The following is a 22,049-nucleotide window of genomic DNA, read 5'->3' on the forward strand; positions in this document are numbered from 1 at the left end:
GGGTATTCTATTGCAAACCACCAAGTGAAATGTTTCCTGTGCCTCTGTAGTATGAACAATATTTTTCATTAAGACATCTACTGACATTTGATGATTCATTTAAAGTACTAGATTATGTACATTTTTATGAGTTTAGTCATCCAGCCTAGTTTGGGAGAAGAGAAAATGGCTTCGAGGAATGAATAATTTCTGTCATTCTTTAGCAACAGTATTATACCATTTTTCTGGCGTAGTGAAATTCTGATTCACAGTAATCTGAATTTACCTGCAAGGTATCTGCATGCCTCCTGCAGAAACTCCTTCTCCACCTCCACCCAAAGTGCTCTCAATTCATGGGGGGTCTACATTTGTGTAGCAGAAATCAGAGACTATTTGGGTCTCAGCATTTTCTTCATGCAGAAATGTATCTTTTCCAAATGTTGGTAGGAGGAAAATAAAGTAACACTAGGAGAGAAAGGATGGGGAAAGCAGGCCTTTCTTTTTATCAATATTGTCTCCAACCTCCATTATTAGACTTCCAGTGCTTTGAAAACCACTGTTTAAAGGTGGAAGGTGGGGCAGAAGAGTTTACTGACCATAATAATAACGGTCAGAAAGTTCTTCAAAGTGATCACTCTGAAACAACCCATGTCTGCCTTAGTTTTCAGGCTGTCTGACTTTGGCACCATATTATCTGGTAAGTGACTGAACTGCAATTTGTGCCAGTCACAGCTAGGCGTGTTATGAGAACACACTTGGTAAGTAAAAAGACATCTGCTTCTGTATTTCCTTCACCATAAATGTGGGATCCTTTTCTCCAGGAATTGTGGCAGGTATCTATGCTGCTGATAAGCCACATGTTCCATCAAGCATGTATAAATGGTTAATAGTCCAGTATAAGCATCTTATTATCTGATTGCCTCTAGCTGAGCCTTTCTTATTGGTTTTTAGTAAGATATTCAGATCGGTGGTAACCAACCAGGTTTGTGACAGGATAGATGTCAAACTGCTGTTTTTAAAAGAGAACAGCTTTAAGTGAAGGCATATAAGGAACTTTCCAGCTCCAGTCTACATCAGCCTAAATCGTATTTGAACTCATTCATTGTACTGTAAGGCCTTCAGTGACATTTCTTTGGATGGCTTCCTTGAGATCGCACATAAAACATGTGTGATATCAGTATCTCTAAAGAGCAGTGTTAACCTTTCCACAAATGCTTGAAGTAGACAAAGTGACATGAAAGCCAACACAACTTTGTCATGGACGCGAAGGCTGGGTTCTGATTATCCACTGTGCCCAGATAGAAATATAATACATATTTTTTTCACTTATGTTCTGATGGAGTTCCTTAAATAATGCTCCACTTTGTGGATTCCATGTCTGGTCTTATTTTTCCCAGATACTTTACTCTATGAAGCAAAGAGAAGATGACCCCCTTCCCATGCCACACATAGAAGCTGAATTGTCCAATAGCTGAACATTTCTGGAGGGGATGTTAAATGAAGATGGAGAGCAGTCCATCATCAGGCATCCATTCTCCAACAGCTCACCATTCCTCCTTACTTTCCTCTGCACTTTCCTCAGTATCCCATCTCCCTCTGCTAAAAAGCAAGGCAAGCCCAGATTCCACGTTTACTCTTGTGATCATACTAAAATGAGCAAAACTGGAGTAGAGGGGAAAGCAAGCAAACAATATTTATAAGTAAACCTAGCTAGAGAAAAACTGCATAAAATGATCGTTATAGGAGGAGGACTTAGCTAAAACGTTCTCTTTTGTCATTTGGATAAAATGGAAAAAAATAGGTTGCAAAAACCACTTCACTGCATAAATAAAAGGAGCAGATGCAACTTCACATCAACCCAAATAGACCCAGGCTGCTAGTGCATTTTCACTCTCCAAAACTGGCATTTGAACCAGCCGAGCCATAGTTGCTATGGAAACAATTCTAATGGATGCTTCTTGAGATACATTGTGAAAAGCCGTAGAAAATCAGTAGGCATGATATCCATCACTGAAAGTTGTTGAACAGATACCCTGAATGTTGGTCTTGGAGTGCCTACCTGAAAAAAATGTCCTTTCATTCTTGCCCCTGACAGTTCTTATATATGGCATTTGTTACTCCTGGTGCATGCCAGGTTCATGATTTCAACCCCTGTCCACTATTTTTAAAATAGTTTCATTGTCTTCTGCTCTCCAATGAAAAAATCTTAACTTTCGTGCTATGCTAGAAGAATTTGTAAGCAAGAAGTCCTCTACTGTATAACTTTTTGAATCTTTGTATCAAGGATGAGTGCCCTGCTGATGTTTTGGTCTTCATTTGTCCACTGATTAATAATCATGCTGATTGCGGTTAATGGGAATTGTAGTCTAAAACATCTGGTAGGCCCTAGTTTGCCAATATCCTCTGTTGTCAAGCATTATACAAAAGCAAACAATCCTTTTTTTGTCCTGTTTCATCATTGAAATAATCTAAGAAATGATGTTCAGGGTTCCTGTGCCAATCAGAAATTATGACATACCTAGTTTTAGTCACTTATTAAGATTTACTTTATGCTTAGCTGCAAATTGAAATGTGAACATACATACAGTGGTGGAATTCAGCCAGTTTGCACCAGTTCAGATGAACCTGTTATTAAATTACCACCCCCACCCACTCTCAAAGTGGATTCTGGGTGCTGGGCTACAATGGAGAAACGAGCAACAGGGCAGCTGGTGTGAAGGAAGGAGAAGGCCATTTCTCTCTTTCTTCTCCCTGCTCCTCCTCCTTCTCTTATGATGGTCGCTCCGTTACCTGTTTCTCCATTGCAGCACAGAGCCCAGGATTCCCTTTGATAGTGGTGGGGAGGTAATTTAACAACCAGTTCATCCAGGGTCAGATTGGCCACTGCATGTGCAATGGAGTTGGAGGACAGGGATGGGTCGCGCCTCCCACAACAGCCAACCTGACCCTGGGAAAATCATTTGTATCCCACCACTGCATACATGCCTAGACCAGTGTTGGCAAACCTTTTCGGCACCAAGTGCCAAAACAGGAGGGCACTCAGCTTCCAGCGCATGCATACACACATGGTCTTTGCATGCGCATGCACGCTGTAAACCAAAAGAGCAGCTCTCCGGCATGTACGGGCATGCAAAGACCAGCTGGCCAGTGCTCCTGTGTGTGTGTGAAGGCCAGCTTGCCAGTGCACACACACACTAGAACCTGGAAAAGCAACATGCGATGGCTGGCGTAGCCGGAGAGGTGGCTCTGTGTGCCACTTCCCGCACACATGCCATAGGTTCACCATCACAGGCCTAGACAGATAACAGAGGTTCAACATTGTAATCCTCTTATATAACAGTCAAAATTCTGTCAAGGAACGGTGCATATTTATTTGCTTGCAGTATCCACTGCTTCAGATCAAACCTCTGCCGTTCTGTGCATGTAGCAGAACATGCTGGAAGAAGAGAAGAGAAAGAACAGCTCCTCTGAAGCTTTTGCATATGCATGACTGCATGTCTCACTTGATTACTCAGCATCATGCAGGGGATGAGACATGAAGTCATGAATATGTAAAATTGATGAAATGTTTTGGAAGTGTATACATATCACCTTTTCTTAGCAATTATTCCCAAGCAAACTTGATTAAAGCCGTAACTCAGGCTTGTCAATTGTACAGGAATGGATGAACGAATGGCTAGAGTGAATATCCAAGGTTTGATTTGATGCTTGAAGTTCCAGGAAAGGTAGAAACAAGCATGATTATCAAACCTTTGATTTATGGAGCACCAATATTGTGCAAATCTGAATGACCGTATGTCATATACCGAATGCAATTATCTCTGCTTAATAACTATGATAATAAATCTACCCAGAGTTATAATAATGGACTAATTGGTCATTTATCCTCTGGATGAAATGATCACTAGATCAATCCTCTGAGTATTTATTTCGTTCAACGTAATTTCAAGAATACAAGGATTGTAGCCTTCACTATCTTTATGCTACTGTTTCCTAATATAATTTTGAAAAACATGTTCTACTGCAGTAAAATCTAAACATGAATGCTCATATAAGCACAATTGTCTAAAATAATGGTGGCAAATGGATCTTCAAAAGCTCTGGAAGGAGATGTCTTATCTGACTTACGCCAGTTGCACCAGGCAAAATTTCATTCTTATCGGCATCATTTGAATTATAACAACATTGTAGAATGAACAAAATTGCATCATGTCCATTATATCCACTGAATTTTTCTTCAGTTCAATGGTCAACCCTCCGCCCACCTTATCCCCAATTTGTCTGTTAAAATAAGTTTCAGTGTAAATCATTTGCCTTGCAAGTTCTCTAAAACTCTCTGTAGTATCATACAAGGTAAGGGTTGAAAGGGATTGTGGAGATCATACAGTATAATCCAATACGCTCTGGGGTGCAGAAATCCATCACTTTGGTACCACATCCCTTATATCCAGTCTCTCCTTATAATACTCCCATAAAAGGGGAATTCTCCAGGCCCAAAGGCTGTCTGGACCATTAACATAGAAGGGAGCTCAGGGGTCTTCTAGTCCAACCCTCTGCTCGAGGCAGGAGCCCTATATCATTCCAACCAAATGGTTGTCCAGTCTATTTTTAAAACTTTCCAGTTTCATGGAGTACCCACAACACTGGGAGGAAAGTTATTCACTGATTCATTGTTCTCACTATCAGAAAAATTCTTACTTTTAGGCTGGATCTCTCTTTACCAGGCTTCCACCCATTATTCCTTTTCCTGTCTTCTGGTGCTTTGGAAAATAAATCAATGTCCTCTTCTCTGTGATAGCCCCTCAAGTATTGGAAGACAAGTATCATGTACTCCTTAATCATTCTCTTCTATAGGTAGACATACCCAACTCCAGTGGTGGGATTCGAATTTTTTTACTACCAGTTCTGTGGGCGTGGCTTGGTGGGCATGGCAGGGGAAGGATACTGTAAAATCTCCAATCAGAGGTGGTATTTGCCAGTTCTCCGAACTACTCAAAATTTCTACTACTGGTTCTCCAGAACTGGTCAGAACCTGCTGAATACCACCTCTGCCCAGCTCCTTCAACTGTTCATCATACGATTTAGCCTGCTGGCTGGAGAATTCCAGGAGTTGAAGTCCACAAGTCTTAAAGTTGCCAAGTATGGAGACCTCTGTTCTAAACAGAAACCTATGCACATTGATGTGACATTTTACCACTCATAAAATTCACCCTGGTCTTGCTATTAAGCAAGAGGTCCTTGCTCAATTAGAACTTCCAATGAAATAATTTTCCTTTGGAGAATACATTGACATTTTAAATTAAAAACATTTCCATTAACAAGACTATAAATCTTTCCAATTAATTTTTTTTCACCAGAATAATAGTTTGTTTACTTTGGCAATCCTTGTTCAAGGAGGGTGAGAGACGATGAAACCTTAAGACTCTTTTCCCTCAAATATGAAAAAGCATAGCTTTCAGTGATTAAATAATACTTGATCTTTCCCAATCAGCCACTCTGGAGTTTAACTGTGACTATGCTATTAGACAAAAACTCAGAATAGTAACTTCATTTTTCATGCCTCGGTGATTAAAGATACTTGCCCTTTTGGTGGGGGAGAGAGAAAAGTAAGATAAAATTCTAAATTGTTCCAGAAAGGAACTAACTAAAGAAGCTTTTAATATATCTTTGTTAGATGTCTTTTGTAAAGCAGAAGAGAGTTTTATTTTAGGATGAAACGTAAAGAATCTTTTTGTGCTAGGTTGTATTGTAATTGTTGGGTCTTGGCTTTCTATGGCCTTTCTTTTAGCAGCAGGACCTGGTCCTAGTGAAATTTAAAAAAAAAATCTCCAAGAAATCTATGAGAAGTAAAATTGAAGGTTACAAAGGGTTTAATCCTAGAAAAAGACCACTTTTTATATGACGCACTTAATGTATACAATGGAATTAGCATGACTCAACATCAGATACCTCAGCAGACCAGATATGTTCTACCAACCCAGATCATACAAATATAGTATTTGGTGCCATGAGATGTATCACTTAATTCGATTTCATGGGCAGAGAAACATTTGGGGATAATGCATTCACCAATAATTATTGCCCACAATGGTTAGGTAAATCTTTCCTTTCTAGAAGCAATTAATGGAAATGAGAGATGGGCACCTACAGAACAGACACAGCATGAACTGTGAAATGAAAGGTTGGTTCTGCCAAAAACCAGGTATGTGGAAGTTTTAGTACACGCACGATGGATCTTGTGGGATCCATACCATTAGCAAGGCCTTCGGGGCTAAAGGACTTCCAGTTGTGAGATATATTCTGGTTGGTTACACATTTGAAGAAAACGTGTCAGAAGCCTCTGAGGGACGATCAAGACAAGAGTGTCAAAATAGCAGGGAAAACCAGGCAATTAAAGCTTTGCCTTTTAAAAAAACTTGAGTCATACACTTGTCAAAAGGAAATGCTGTATCAGTTGCCCATTTGAACCTGCCATTTGACAATATTCACTGCCTCTGCTGATGCACCTGTTCCTGATAACAGTTTGAGTTTCGAGTTTTATAGATGATGGTATAAACATGCAGTAAGCATTTTGCCTCAGTTATCCTTCAGTTTCTGGACTGCAGAAGTGGCTTATTCTACTTGCTCTTTTCAATGGTATGATGGCTGGAGTTTACTTGACTCAGTGCTCATATTGCCACCAGGAAAAAAGCAACACAACTAAAGAGAAGATCTGCAAATTCTCCTGAATGCAAAATCTTACCATTATGAACAATCATATAGAAGAACATTATATGAAATAGTGGGCCTCAAACAAGCAACATACCATTATTCTATTTTCTATCAAGTCAAGAGAAACATGTACATTAATTGAACCAATAAGATCATTTTCAGTAACCAAAAGGAACCATTTTACTATCAAGAGGCAGGCTTACTACACATTTGATAACAATGAGTGGAATAGAGAACAGGATATATTTCACAAAATGCATTACTTTGTTGCATAGTAAGTTCTAATGTTCAGAATACCTTGAAATAGGTATCTAATACTTGCTACAACCATCTTGTATATAATTTAATTGATACTGAAGAACCAATATTCATCTTTCTGGAGCTGACAAGCATTATTCTGAGATAAAAATAATATAAGGATCAGGTTTCTGGGACAATTGTTATAATTTGAATACAATTTGCTTATCTAAAAAGTTAGATCATGGTGAACTCCAAGTTAAGTAAGAGTTAAGATATTCGTGAAGAACTGCACTAAGTGGTTCCTGATTTTTATTATACAAATCACCATCAGTTTGAGCATGTCTGCTTAAAAATATCTGGAATTTTATTCTTGTCATTTCTCCTCAGCATGTGCAGAACTGTTAATTTTAGGTGAGATTTTAAAGACATTTTATTTTTACCCCTCCTTCAAGAAAACTACATCAGTCCATGAGTCAATGATCCTAGAATCTCTTTTTGACCTCAGGTATTAAAAGTCTAATAGATAATTAGCTCTCCTAATCCAATTATCTTGAAAAATTTAATTATCAGTTCCCAGCAGTGTACAAATTAGATCATTAAAGGAATTCAAGGCTTCTTGGAACTTGTTTTTCCCCGCACCTGTCTTTTTCAAATGGAGCTAATGTCTATCTGTGGATAACAGGACGACCTCATAACCAGAAAAGGTTGGCTGTTAGCACAAAAGTCAGCCAACACTGTTCTATGATTAAATCTGCAGTACATTTGTTGCAAACTTCTGTTCTGATGTATTACTGAGCTGAGATGCCAAATGATTATGTACAGTTGTATGTGTGCTCTTAAGTCAGTAGTGATTCCTGGCAGCAAGCTAGACAAGATCCTGCAGTTTTCTTGGCAAGGTTTTTCAGGAGAGGCTTGCCATTGTCTTCTTCCTAGGGCTGAGAGTGAGTGAATGGCCCAAAGACGTGTAGACTGGCAGGACTAGAACTCATGGACTCACAATTTCTATAACTTGATGCCTTCCTTAGCCACTAGAGCAAACTGGCTCTCTGTATATAGTTAGCTGTTCTGTTTTTCTAAATGCTTCTTCCATATCAGTGGTCGCCAACAGGTGGGCCAGGGAGCACTGGTGGTCCATGAGAAAATTTTGGTGGTCCGCAGAGAAATGTCACACCAGAGCACTCCCCAAAGCAATTAATCCAGCCTGCGCGGTAATACAAGGTTGCGCCATCCACATGGCCCACATGGAACACAAGATTTGCATCATTTGCATTGTGAACAACACAAGGTAGTGAAGGGAGTGGGGAAAGGATGGAGAGGGGTAACTTGTCCCACTTGCCCAGGGGTGAGATTCAAATTTTTTAACAGCCGGTCCTGTGGGCGTGGCTTAGTTGGAGGGCATGGCTTGGTGGTCATGTGACTGGGTTGACATGGCTTGGTGGTCATGTTACTGGCTCGGCGTGGCCAACTCAACATCACTCACATCGAGGCACGCATCTCTTCACCTGGCCTCTCATGATTGTGAGATGCTGCAACAGTCGTAAGTGTGAAAAATGGTCATAAGTCACTTTTTTCAGTGCCACTGTAACTTTGAATGGTCACTCCACACAAGCAAAATACCAGCAAAGGAGCAAAAAAAACTCCAGAGAAGTTCCAGAGACAGGAAGTCCTGCCAAGAATGTAATAAGGGTTAATGGAGAGGCAGTTTCTGTAAGCAACACCAGAATGTTTCCTTCCTGATTTCCTTACAGGATTAGGCCAGTAATTTCTTCTAACAACTGGTTCTCCAAACTGTTTTGAATGTTAACAACCGGTTCTAGTGAATAGGTGCAAACTGGTAGAATCCCACCCCTGCACATGCCCCATGCATCTTGCCTAGCCATCGCTTCTTTCTTCTTTTGCTTTTGCATGCAAACTCTGCCAGAAGTGAGTCTTTGGGACCCTGCAAGGCATCCTGCCTTATTTTCTAAGAAACATGGTAAGACCAATGGCGGGGGAGGGAAATCTTCCCCAGGGTAGCTTGCTAACGTTGGTGGGAACGTCGGTCCCATATTCCAGAGTTGCAGTAGTCACAGGACTGGCCCTTTGGTCATCCAGGACCAGCTCTGGGATGACCAAAGGACCAGTCTTGTGTCTACTGCAGCTCTGGAATATGGGACCAACTTCCCACCAATGTCAGCAAGCCACCGTCAGTCAAAATTCATACTAGTGGTCTGCGGGGTTTAAAATTATGAGTTTGGTGGTCCCTGAGGTCCAAAAGGTTGGCGACCCCTGTTCCATATGATTATCACTATCATTTTGATAGAGTATAATTTTAAGCACAAGCAGGTAAAATGGTACACATAACATCTATGTGCCTATATATACTACATATACATACCCTCTGTGTATGTATATGTAGGTATGCATCTTAGCACCTTCAAAAATGGCTCAGAAGAAGGATTTCAAACCTTATGCAAGTACAAATTTTCTCTTTTATAGAATATAAGTAGCCCTCAACCTACGATCATATCGGTAACTTTAGCAACCATTTGAAGGTACAACGATACTGAAAAAAGTGACTTATGGCTAGTTCATGTGCTTATAACCATTGAAGAATCAAGTGATCAAAATTTGAGTATAACAAAATCAGCATGTATTTATGAAAGTTGCATTGTCCTGTGATCACCATTTGGGCCATCCCCAGCTGGCTTCCAACTAGCGAAGCCAATGTGGAAAGCCGGATTCGCTTAAGGTATGATTTGCTTAATAACTGCAGTGACTCACTTAACAACCATGGCAAAAAAAAAAAAAGGTCATAAAATTGGCTGCCAGTCATTTAAAACTGCCTTGCTTAGCAATGGAAATTCTGCTCCTATTTGTGGATCATAAGCTGAGATATACTTTGGATGGATTTGTTTCCGGCTTTGGCATGAGTCAGAACAAGGGATACTGCTGGGTCAAGAAACTTTATTTTCCCTGATGCCAAGTAGAGGGGCGGGGGATTCTTTAAATAAGATTGAAGTTCAGTTTATTTACAGAATAACTCGATGCATATTCGAAATAAGTCTCATTCCGTTCTAGCTAAGCTGCTTTGGTTCTGGGTTTTTTAAAATTGCAACAAAGTGATGACAATATGAATTGAATATAAGAGCATTTATTCTTACCTAAACAGGCCTAGGATTTAACTTTATTTTTAATTTTGCATTCAAGCTATTTCTTTGTGTGTATGTCATTCATAGGGCTTAGGATTGAACAGTGTCTGGGAAACATTTTCTTAAGTAAAAGATTTCTTGCTTTCAGTCTCCCTCCTCTCTCCTCCATCCCAATACAACATGTCTAGTTATAGAATGACAAAATAATTTTATATACATATGTGTGTTATATTAAGACCTTTTTTTAATGTCAGCATTCTGTTAATCATTAAGAATAAACCCTGGCTTAAATCTCTACACAGAACTATTTCAGGAAAATGTTATAAGCCATCCTTTGTTAAGAAAAAAAACTAGAATTGGCTAACTTTACACAATCCTTAAGGGTTAACATACCTGAACCCATTTAGTTTCTCAAAGGCACAAAAGTTAAAGTAGCACAAGGAAGAATATTTACTCTGCTGTAAACACTACTTAGTGTTGCACTGCCGATTTCCAAGTTAATGTATTAATCCTGGACTATGAAATTTTGAATTGCAATTGCCAGTCTTTTGAATTTTTGCTGCCTAGATCAATATGTGGTTTCAGAGATGAAGCTTTTTGAAGAGTTGATGAAAAGTACTGCATACATTTTGATTCTCTAGCTGAGAAATTGAAGGATGAAAATAAACACCTTAGACGTCTTGGCCTGGGGCGGGAGGGGGAGCAATGTTCATTTTATTTTGGGTCTGGATGAGTCAGCAAGTAGAAAATAGGTCCCAGTTATAACTGCTGTGATGCAGGCAAAAGCATACACCACGTAGCAAAGTTGAAGGACCAGCAGGCTGGAGAAGGAAAAAAGTAATTCCTCTTAAGAAATTACCAACAAACTGAAGGCAGCTTTGCAGTACCTTTTAATTTGGTGTACTTTATTGTCATTGCACCTCATACAATGAAATCAAACACCATCTTCAGTGTACATTATGACCATGACCATGAAAATAAACACAAACACACATCCTTCACCCTCCACACACTGAACCGAAAACCCCCGACACCACACCAACACTGCACTATACAGCAGAATTCAAAAGAATTCTACTGTACTTTTTAAAAAAATACAGGTGATCCTTGACTTATAATCACAATTGAGCCCAATATTTTTGTTAACCCATGTCAGTGTGATTAAAACCCACACTCTTTAAAAAGTTGCATTTTTTTACCCACACACTCTCCTACAGATGCACCTGGTTACGGGCCATGGTCACCCTACCTTCCAACATGCATCTAAAAAGGAACTTTGCAAGAGCAGTACCTTAAAATTAGAGGCTAAACATGACTGGCATCCAACAACAGAAGAAACCAAATTATATGGAATAGTCAAATATTCGTTTCTAGATAGTCAATCAACAATAGCATCTAGATCTAAACTGGATCTAAAAAAACACTGTTACTTACAATTCACTGAACCTTAGTTTCTTCTGTTAATCCAATTATCTGGATCAATGCAATACACTGAGATTCAACTAGCCAGCTATATTTTAGCAGGGTGTGAAATTAGTATGTCAAGAATTGCTCAACAAGATATGTCTGAGTATAATGTGTGAATTGGGTTAATGAGTAAAAAACAAGCTGTCCCTGACAGAGTACAGGCTTGTAATACATTATGGGAAGTTGGTTGTCTACTACAATTGACTGAATGATGAGAAAAATCCATACGCCAGTGAGCTAAGGAAACAGTTAAATTTCTCACAAGGGTAGCTCTTCCAAAATTGGACTTGATCAACTTTTGCAGTTTAAATGAGAAGAAATCCAAGATTGATTCAGCTTCTGCGAGAACATCATGAATCACTCTTCAGAATCACAACCCGCATAGGAAATCATATTAAGACAAACCATAGTCAACCTGATAGAACTAAGAAAGAGGAGGTATTCTATGTCATCTTTGTATTTTCTGCTTGAGAGGCTCAATTTTAACTACAGCTACAGCTGAAATTGTATGAAAAATATTTGATGGGACAGAATTGGCAAGAATGGAAGGAAAACACATCATTTGAAATTAAATAATGGCTATCAATTCATTTCCAAATAAAATATTATTTCCATTTCTCTTTTACCTCCATCATTTGGAGTTCATTATTGGAATTCTGGCTTACTTCCTTTAAAGTAACTGAAAGCACTGTGTAAACTATATAAATTACATGGTTAGAATAACACTTTTTTAAAGGTACCATGCTAGTCCATACTGAAGGTTTTGAAATCAGGGTATTCACTAAACAGTTCTCTGGGTTGTACACATCATTAGATTTTGCAAGCGTTGTTGAGAGTTCAGTGCTTGGAAACATACATTATGTTGAATATTTATCCTTTGTAGAACTGGCATTTATCAGATCCATAAACCTCATTAAACCCTGGCCTCCTACCAAGAGCTTACTAAAACAATCACTAAATGGGGGTTATTTCAGGATTTCCTATCTACAAGAACAAACAGTTCTTCAACCTGCTAGCTATTCCAACTGCAACAGATTACACTATGGTTTATATTCTCTTTTGTCCTTTTGGCTGGATCTTTCTGTATGCCCTTTCCTAGAAGTAATTCTTAAGACATCACCGGGAATGAGATGCCCTTGTTCTTTTCACTTGCCATTTTCTCTCGGTGTTCCTTAACTCCTGCCAGGCAGCTTTAAGACAAAACACATGGCTCAGTTGTGGAAAATAGAGGAAATTTGGGGTCCTTTGGTGTATTACTCAGAATATTTTAAAGGTATGCCCAGTGACAACCTAGAACAGGTTTAAGGAATATGGTTTATATCTTCCAAGAACTTTCTATTAGCAATATACGTGGTAGCTCTTCCTTGCAGTTTATTTTCATAAAAGCATTGTGAGCTTTGTAAAAATAAGTGATTGTAAAAAGCCTAAAACTGCAAAGAGAACACTGTAATTTTGAATTTGGATTTTCCAAGTCATCTGACACTTGGATAGCACACTACATACCTAATTTTTGCACAGTTGATTGGTATGTGCACAATTGCAGAAAAACAGTCTTGTGATCTGATTCACACATAATGCTAACCTTTGCATCAGTGCAGTGGTGGGATTCAAAAAAAATTACTACCAGTTCTGTGGGCGTGGCTTGGTGGGCATGGTAGGGGAAGGATACTGTAAAATCTCCAGTCAGAGGTGGGATTTACCGGTTTTCCAAACTACTCAAAACTTCCACTATCGGTTCTCCAGAACTGGTCAGAACTTGCTAAATACCACCTCTGCATCATTGTTAAAAAGCAAAATGGCTAATTGTATTAATTAGGCACTGCATTGATCCATAATACAGTTGGTTTATTTTGGAGTTAATATAATGTCTAAACTGAGCTATTCTGATTGATTTCACAAGCCTAGATAAAGCAGAGCTTAGAATGATGGGAAAACAATGTCTAGTGTGCACTTCATAGTTGTTACCATATAGTTTATATAAAGTAGGGTGATGCTTCAATAGTGCTTTGTTGATATCAATTATATTTTATTATCCTATAAGCAAAGAATACATTGCAGTATTAAGGAGCAAATCACATTTTTCAATATGTACTTGTATACATGGCGGACGGAGATTGCATATTTCTTTGACAGTATCTCAAAGGGGAGGTGTCATTTAAGTGAATGGGACCAGCAAGTAAATGAACGTTGTTATGTTCAAGATGTAGCTCTTTAATTCAATGGCAGTTATCAAAGTTATCAAATTATATTGGCTAACTTACACAAACATCCAAACATCCTGGGTGTTGGCACTCAGTTCATTCAGTTCATCCCAGATGAATGTACAGATGGACCGTGACTTACAACTATTCATTTAGTGACCGTTAGAAGTTACAACGGCATTGAAAAAAGTGGCTTATGGCCAGTTTTCACACTTATGATGTCATAGCTTCTCCATCATCATGTGACCAATATTCAGACCCTTGGCAACTGGTTCTTATTTATGATGGCTGCAGTATCCCTGGGTCATGTCACCACCTTGTGTGACTTTCTGACAAGCAGTCGATGGGGAAGCCAGATTTACTTTACAACCGCGTTACCATCTTAACAACTGCAGTGATTCACTTAACAACTGTGGCAAGAAAGGATATAAAAGTGGAGTTCAATTTTGGGTTCAATTGTGGTCCTAAGCCCAGGACCACCTGTATAACAATCAGAGGGTGGGATTCAAGAGTTCCTCTGCTCACATTATGAATATTGTTCTGCCTTCTGTCAATGGAAGGACGGGAGGAGGAACAAGAATAAAAAAAGGATCTGGAGGTGGAGGTTTCTTCCTGTACAGATGATGGAGCACAAAAGGAAACATTACTCATTTGACTAGGGACCCAGAGTGTTCCTGAATATGGGTCATCAAAAGCCCATGATCTTTAATCTGCCTGAAGCAGTACTATAAAAATTCACAAAGCACCTCCTTTGTCATAGTTTCACTCTCTAAAAGTACAGAGTAATGTTGCAAGTATGAGTAAGCTTTAAAACTAAGGTGGTAGGCCAGAAAGTAACCTGCAAAATCATTAGGTTCCTTCCTGAAAACTCTGGACAAGTTGAAGCCCACAACATTTTTTAGGTTGTATATTGATAGTTCCAGCACAGCCCCATTTCTAAGTAACCACACAAGTTTTGAATCCATTTACGTTGCCCTAACCCAGGGGTGTCAAACCGGTGGCCCAGAGGTTGGACACACAGGCCACCCAAGCCCCCAGCTCCGCGAATGGGAAAAATGTCGCAAAACGTCATGGGAGGGCAATGTGACATGGCGAGTTTGATACCCATGTGATGCAGAAGGAGCACAGAAGGAGCAAAATGAATACAGGCACTACTCATTTAGCAAATCACAATTGGGACTAGGAACCTGGTTGTTAACCAAAGCAGTCACGGGTGAAACTGCAGCTGTGCTTACTTTGGCTTGCTTTTGTTTTACAGACCTGCAAAGGTCATAAATGCAAGGATTAGTTGCAAAGTTATTTTTTCATCCCGGTTGCGATTGTGAATGGCCACCGAACAAAGCAACTGCTAAATGAGGATTCCCTGTACAAAATAAATTACCACAACAGAACAATAATAATAGAGAAGAGATTCTCCTTCCAAATTTTAAGAGATTGTTTTATAGATTCTTCACATATCTATTTTGATGCTAAAGTATTAAATATCAACATTTCCTGGAGGAGCCTAAAAAACATCCTAAAACTGTGAGGACTCCTCCAATTTTAAAGCTGAATGAGCACCAGGAAGTCAAAAGCTGAAGTTTTCCTCAACAAAGGTTTTACCTGTTAAGTTTCTGCTGTTTTTCTTTTTTTGCTCTGTATTTAAAAGTAAGGGTAACACTTGAGAGGAAATGGAATATTAAAGATGAGTATGTTGTGTGTTACAAGAAAGAATTACAGGAGCAGAAAACACCCCATGGAAATTTAAGGATCAGTCCTATTCAGGGGTGGGATTCAAAATGTTTAACAACCAGTTCTGTGGGTGTGACTTAGTTGGTGGGTGTGGTTTGGTGGTCACGTGACTGGGTGGACATGGCTTGGTGGTCATGTTATTGGCTGGGTGTGGCCAACTCCATATCACTCACATCGAGGCACGCATCTCCTCTCCTGGCCTCTCATGACTGTGGGGATGCTGCAACAGTCGTAAGTGTGAAAAATGGTCATAAGTCACTTTTTTCAGTGCCATTGTAACTTTGAATGGTCACTCCACACCATCAAAGTACCAGCAAAGGAGGGAAAAAAACACCAGAGAAGTTCAGGAGATAGGAAGTCTAGTCCTGCCAAGAATGTAATAAGGTTTAACAGAGAGACAGTTTCTGTAAGCAACACCAGAATGTTTCCTTCCTGCCTTCCTTACAGGATTAGGCCAGTAATTTCTTCTAACAACTGGTTCCCCGAACTGCTTAAAATGTTAACAACTGATTCTAGTGAATAGGTGCAAACTAGAATCCCACCTCTGTGCATGTGGCCCTCCCTAGTGCCATTTTCACTGGCAGAGGGCTGCAGGAGGCCCTTGTGGCCAAAAATGGAGCCCAGAGGGGCCATGTGTGGTCCTTCCAAGCTCTGTTTTCACTGGCAGAGGTACCGTGGGCTGGTCCTTCACTGTTTCCGGGGTGGTCCCGTGGGCCAGATTTAAGCATGGTCCTTCGGTTTGACACCCCTGCAATAGAACTTCCACAGTAAATAATGCATCCCCAGCATATAACATAACCTTAAAACAATCCCTAAACCACAATATCCAATCAAACCTCTGCTATTCTTCTAATAGAGCAATTATGCACTACTAAGCATTCTATTACAGTTCTTCCCAAATTGTCATCTTGGATGTAGCAACATGCATAGCAGCATCCATGATAAAGCTCTTCTGGAAAAGCCCAGCTTTTATCCCTCTCTTAAGGATATCAATCAGGGCTACCTGCAAATAGTCCTCAACTTATAACACTTCATTTAGTGACTGTTTGAAATTACAACAGCACTGGAAAAAATGGCTTATGACCGTTTTACACACTTATAACCATTGCAGCATTCCCATGGTCATGAGATCAAAATTCAGAAGCCTGGCAACAGTCTCATATTTATGATGGTTGCAACATCCCGGGAGTCATGCAATCCCCTTTTTGTGACCTTCTGACAAAGAAAGTCAATGGGAAGGTCAGATTCACTTAACAACCATGTTACTAACCTAATAACTGCAGCAGGGGTGGGATTCAAATTTTTTAACAACTGGTTCTGTGGGCATGGCTTAGTTGGTGGGTGTGGCTTGATGGTCATGTTATTGGCTGGGCGTGGCCAACTCAATATCACTCACATCGAGGCACGCATCTCCTTGCCTGGCTTCTCATGACTGTGGGGATGCTGCAACAGTTGTAAGTGTGAAAAATGGTCATAAGTCACTTTTTTCAGTGCCATTGTAACTTTAATGGTCACTCCACACAAGCAAAGTACCAGCAAAGGAGAAAAAAATTCCAGAGAACTTCCAGAGGCAGGAAGTCTAGTCCTGCCAAGAATGTAACCAGGGTTAATGGAGAGGCAGTTTCTGTAAGCAACTCCAGAATGTTTCCTTCCTGCCTTCCTTACAGGATTAGGCCAGTAATTTCTTCTACCAACCAGTTCTCCAAACTGCTTAGAATGTTAACAACCAGTTCTAGCGCATAGGTGCAAACTGGTAGAATCCCACCCCTGGTCCTATTCCCAGAAAAAAAGTTTCATCTTATTCACAAAGCCACATGATCACCTTGGGCCAGTCACTCTCCCTCAGCCGTAGGAAAGATGCAATGGGAAACCACTTTGAAAAATCTTGCCAAGAAAACTGTGCAGATTAGTTCAGGCAGTTGCCAGGAATAAACATTGACTCAGAATAAATGAAGTTATTTCAACACATAGGACAGTGAAATATAAATGCTCAAATAAGTGAAAGATAGAACCAGCCAGTCATAATATCACAAAAATAAAACCTCAATAATTTCAAGCATCACCTTGGAAATATTCAAAATCCCCTGTCAGAAAGTACACTGTGTGCTATCAGCTCGCTCCATCTGTAATCCCTTGGTGTGCAGATCTGGAAGAAAATTAATCTTATGTATTCATACTTAACTGGACATTGTCTGTATACGCTGCACCCTGTTTCCTTAAATTTCCATATTGCTTCCCAACAGGACATCAGCTACAATCATCTTTATCACATTTTAATTAACCTCATAAGTATTTTGACTGGAGACAAAATGAAACTCTGTACATACCTCATTTAGCATCACGCTACGGCTACTGATACCTCACTGGTACAATCTTTGATTATAATGTGTGAACTCAGCCGTTGTCATTAAAGAGGCAGCACAAAAAGTATATTTTAGATATTTCAATGTGGCTAATCCCCTGAAACAGATTCCCAATTGGATTAAAATTGAAGTCACTAGCATTAAATTTGCCTGGAAGTCCCATTGCGTTCAAGTGATATTTTTGCCATAGGCACAAATATGGCACCAGTGAACTCAAAAGGATTCACTTTTTAAATAGACATAAATGTATGAGGTTTATGTGTTAGAAAAGATTATATTGCTGAAGGTTATTAACTACTATAAATTAGAGATGTCTTGGGCAAATTTTACTGGGTTCCTATTGGAAACCAAAAAACCCCTCAGATCCAGGATCCTATACCTAAGAATCATTAGTCGAATGCTTAAACAAAGCAAAGTAATTGGCCTTTGATTTTATTCTTTTTAACTGTTTTATTAATCCATAGTCTGAGATTCTAGCTCTATTTACCTATTACTGCCAGTGTGATAGCTAGTTTTGTCTAGTATTTAAGGCACCAGGTTAGAAAGCAGGAGACTGTGAATTCAAGTCCTGCCTTAGCCATGAAAGCTAACTCAATGACTTCGGGCCAGCCACTCTCTGTCAGCCCAATTCACTTCACATGGTTGTTGTTGTTGGGAAAATAGGATGAAGAAGACATATTGGATATGCCTTGAGTTATTTGTAAAATAAATAAATGACAATTGATAAACCTCTACCCATGAAGTAGCCTAATCCCATTTAATGATACTCCAATATGAATTCTATTTTGAACTTAATCATGCGGATTTGATCTCTGGTAATGCATGTTTCTTCTTGTTCTTCTTCTTGGCCCTTTTAAATGTTGTAATATTGATTTAGGACACTATAATGTTATTCTTTTATAAAATTTAAGGTTTCTAATATTATTTTGTATTTGTCTATGATAGGTAAGAGATTATTTATTTTAAAAAACATCCTAGTAGTAAATACACAAAGTAAGAATGTACATACAGAATGATTGTAGGAGAAGATCAGGCAGAGCTGGGAGGTGGAGTTAAACATGTTATCATCTTAGAGTCCTTACAACACCACAAATGATCCAAGTCCAACTCATTTTGAATCTATTGACTCTTATCTGGCACCATTTTAGTTGACTAGATTGTTGTAAATAGGCCTGAATAAATCTTTTGTCCTGCAACTTAATGTACGGTCCTGATCCTTTGCACCTGACAATGACTTATGAATAAAGAATACTCAGAAGCCCAGCTCTTTATCCAGGGAACAGCATGATGCTCATTTTATCAGATGTTTACATTTACATTTATGCACCTATTTGAATTTCTCTCGTCACAAAATCTAAACGCTTCTAACAGCTTTCCCAACCAGTTCCTTCTCCAGATTTATTGGACTACAATTTCTATCATGCCACATGTCATTGTGACATGAGTTGTAATCCAACACATACGCAGGGAGCGGAAGGTTTGGAAAAGACTGATTTAAATAGATTAGCCACAAGAAGTCTCTATATATTATGGCTGTTAATCTGTAACAACTGGTGGAAACTGGTGTAATTCAAAACTGCCTAATCCTAAAAGCTTATCCTCTCATTTGAATAGAATCTTATCAAGCAGATTTTTACAAGGAAAACTGGGCAAGATAGTGAGGAAGCCAGATTCAGAGTAGAAAAACTAAGGTTTAAATCCCTATCCAGCTTGTGCTCCCAGAGCATTTTGGAGGCAGTATTTCTTTAGCAGTCTCACCGATTTTATAAGTTATTGTGAGAATATAATTAATTGAGAGACAAGAATCATGCATACCATCCTGAATTCCTTGGGCAAGGAAACACATTAAAATGCAACATAAAGATAGAGCAACCGGACTAAGGCTAAGGCATACCAATTCTGAGTGCAAAAATCCATGTGACCTTTATATGGCAACAAGAAGATAGAGAAAACTGTGATCATCCATTCTGTTTCTGCCCTGATACAGTATTCCAGATACCTCTAGTGACAACCCCATATCCAAAATGGGAATAATAATGTGATATTACTAAAAAATAAAATCACTGAAGCAGGTTCACAAGTTCTAATCAGTTCAGAAATTTTAACATGGTAGTACCAGATCTTTATAGCTCTTAAAAGAATGAAATTAATTTGTATTACTGGATTTCACAGATGAACAACTAAAAAGCAAACTGGAATGAGATTTTATCCAGAAGTTGATATGTTTTTCATCAACCAAGTTACCTTCTCTGACCAAAGAAATCTGATATATTGCATGCTTAAACTGACAAATGAAAAGTTGGCCTTTCAAATCATGATCCCATTTTATAAGCAAGTTAATATCTTCTAAAGCACATTTCAGAAAACAGAAATTTTGACCAATTTCAGGTCAGTAAGGAATGCCTGCACAGATGTGTTTAAAAACCACAATATTTTGAGGAGCATAATAACATACAACTCAACCATCTGCCTATCCCGGATCCCCAGCAAGAACTCAAGAGGCAGATAAAAAGGCCAAATCCAAGTCTAAACATCTGGCTGGCTGTGTGACAAAACACTATAATAAATTATTAAATATGTTAGAAACTGGAAACCAGCCAGAGGAGGCAACTGGACAGTTGGATGAAAAGAAAAATGAGAGCAAACTAAAACTGGCTAAGGATGTGGAGAAACTGAATGAAGGCACTCCAGATTGAATTAAAAAGTGAATTACTTCACTCAAATATGAAATGAATGATCTTCAAAGATCCTAACAGTGATTCCTGTATCAAAGGATTGTAAAGTGGCCAATGTAATAGCCATTTTTTTAAAAAAAAATGATTAGGGACAAATACAAGAAATAACCGTCTAATCAGATTAGTGTATGTGCTGGAGAATTTAGTGCTGAACAAATCAAATATTCTCCTTCTAAACAAATTTCGTTCCCACAAAGCCAAATCCTATCTCACCAATGCATCAGGATGGTTTGAGAGTCATAAGAAGGCACATGGGTAAAGGGAGCCAACAGATATTGGCTGGGTTTACTCATCACACTGTTACTGGGCAGTTTGAGGTCTTTGGCTTAATATAATATGTAAACCCAGCCAATTGTGACTTATTTATGAAATCATTGTTGAGCCAAACCTTGTACTAATGGAGAGTAAATAAATATTGCTACTTTATTAAAGTCTACTCACTGGTTAAGGTAATTGTTCAGTTGCATATCAAAGTTTGGGCAGCTCTGGTCAAATTTTAATGACTCTGTAAGCAAACAGGAATTAACCAAGCCCCTAAATGGTAAATAGTTCAATCAGATGCCTTTCTGCAAATTTGGATGCCTACGTATGCAGTTGTTTACAGTTGCAAAATAACAACATATTAAGATGGATGTAAAGGTTTGAATATCTTTCCAGCCACTGGTTTGGAAACTTTCTTTGGCAGAAATAGCAGTTCCCAAATGATTTCTGCAGGCAGCTAAGAGTTTTTTCTGGCTTTTCTTTTGAATGTTTTCCCCTACTCTTCGTTACATAATTCTACTTCAGAAATATTCCTGGGTCTTTTTGTATGTATTACATGTCTGGAATCACCCTACAGATTGTCGATATATGTTGTTATGAATAATATTGTGGTGATTGCAAAGACCATTCCAAAACATTTACCCCTTTTGCTCATTGACACAATGAATTTGGGAAAACTGCAAGAGACAGTGGAAGATGTGGGGGGCAGTATGCTATGGTCCATGGGGTCATGAAGTCAGACACAACTTAGCCACTGAACAACAACAGTGCAAGTCCCACATTATGCCCTCTGCATTACGTGCTCCATCCTTGGAGGTTTTTAAGAAGGAATGGTTATAGGGTCTCCTGCTTTTGCAGGAGGTTGGACTTGAAGACCTCCAAGGTCCCTTTCAGCTCTGTTATTTTGTCATACCCCTTTCTAAAAAATTGTTAGAAAGAATGTTTTAAAGTAAAGACTGCCAAACTCTGATTCGTAGGATTCATTTCTCTCTTGACAACAAGGACTGAATGCTCTCTGCTATCAACTTGGCAATGCAAGCCATCCTCTCAATTGAGAAGAGAATGTTTGAAGCTGCACAAACTTCACCTGCAGGTGATATAACCATGGTGTAAATAGCACGTATGACCCACTACTTCTTGCTGCCTCTGACAGGGGCGATGGGAAGAATTTTGTGGGCTGTGGGGACCTGGAGTGGTGAGATCAATGGAGGCAGAGGGACCAAGAGGCAT

Source organism: Pseudonaja textilis, chromosome 3, assembly GCF_049901715.1.
Source record: "Pseudonaja textilis isolate UNSWEBS1 chromosome 3, rPseTex1.2, whole genome shotgun sequence".
NCBI classification, from domain to species: Eukaryota; Metazoa; Chordata; class Lepidosauria; order Squamata; family Elapidae; genus Pseudonaja; species Pseudonaja textilis.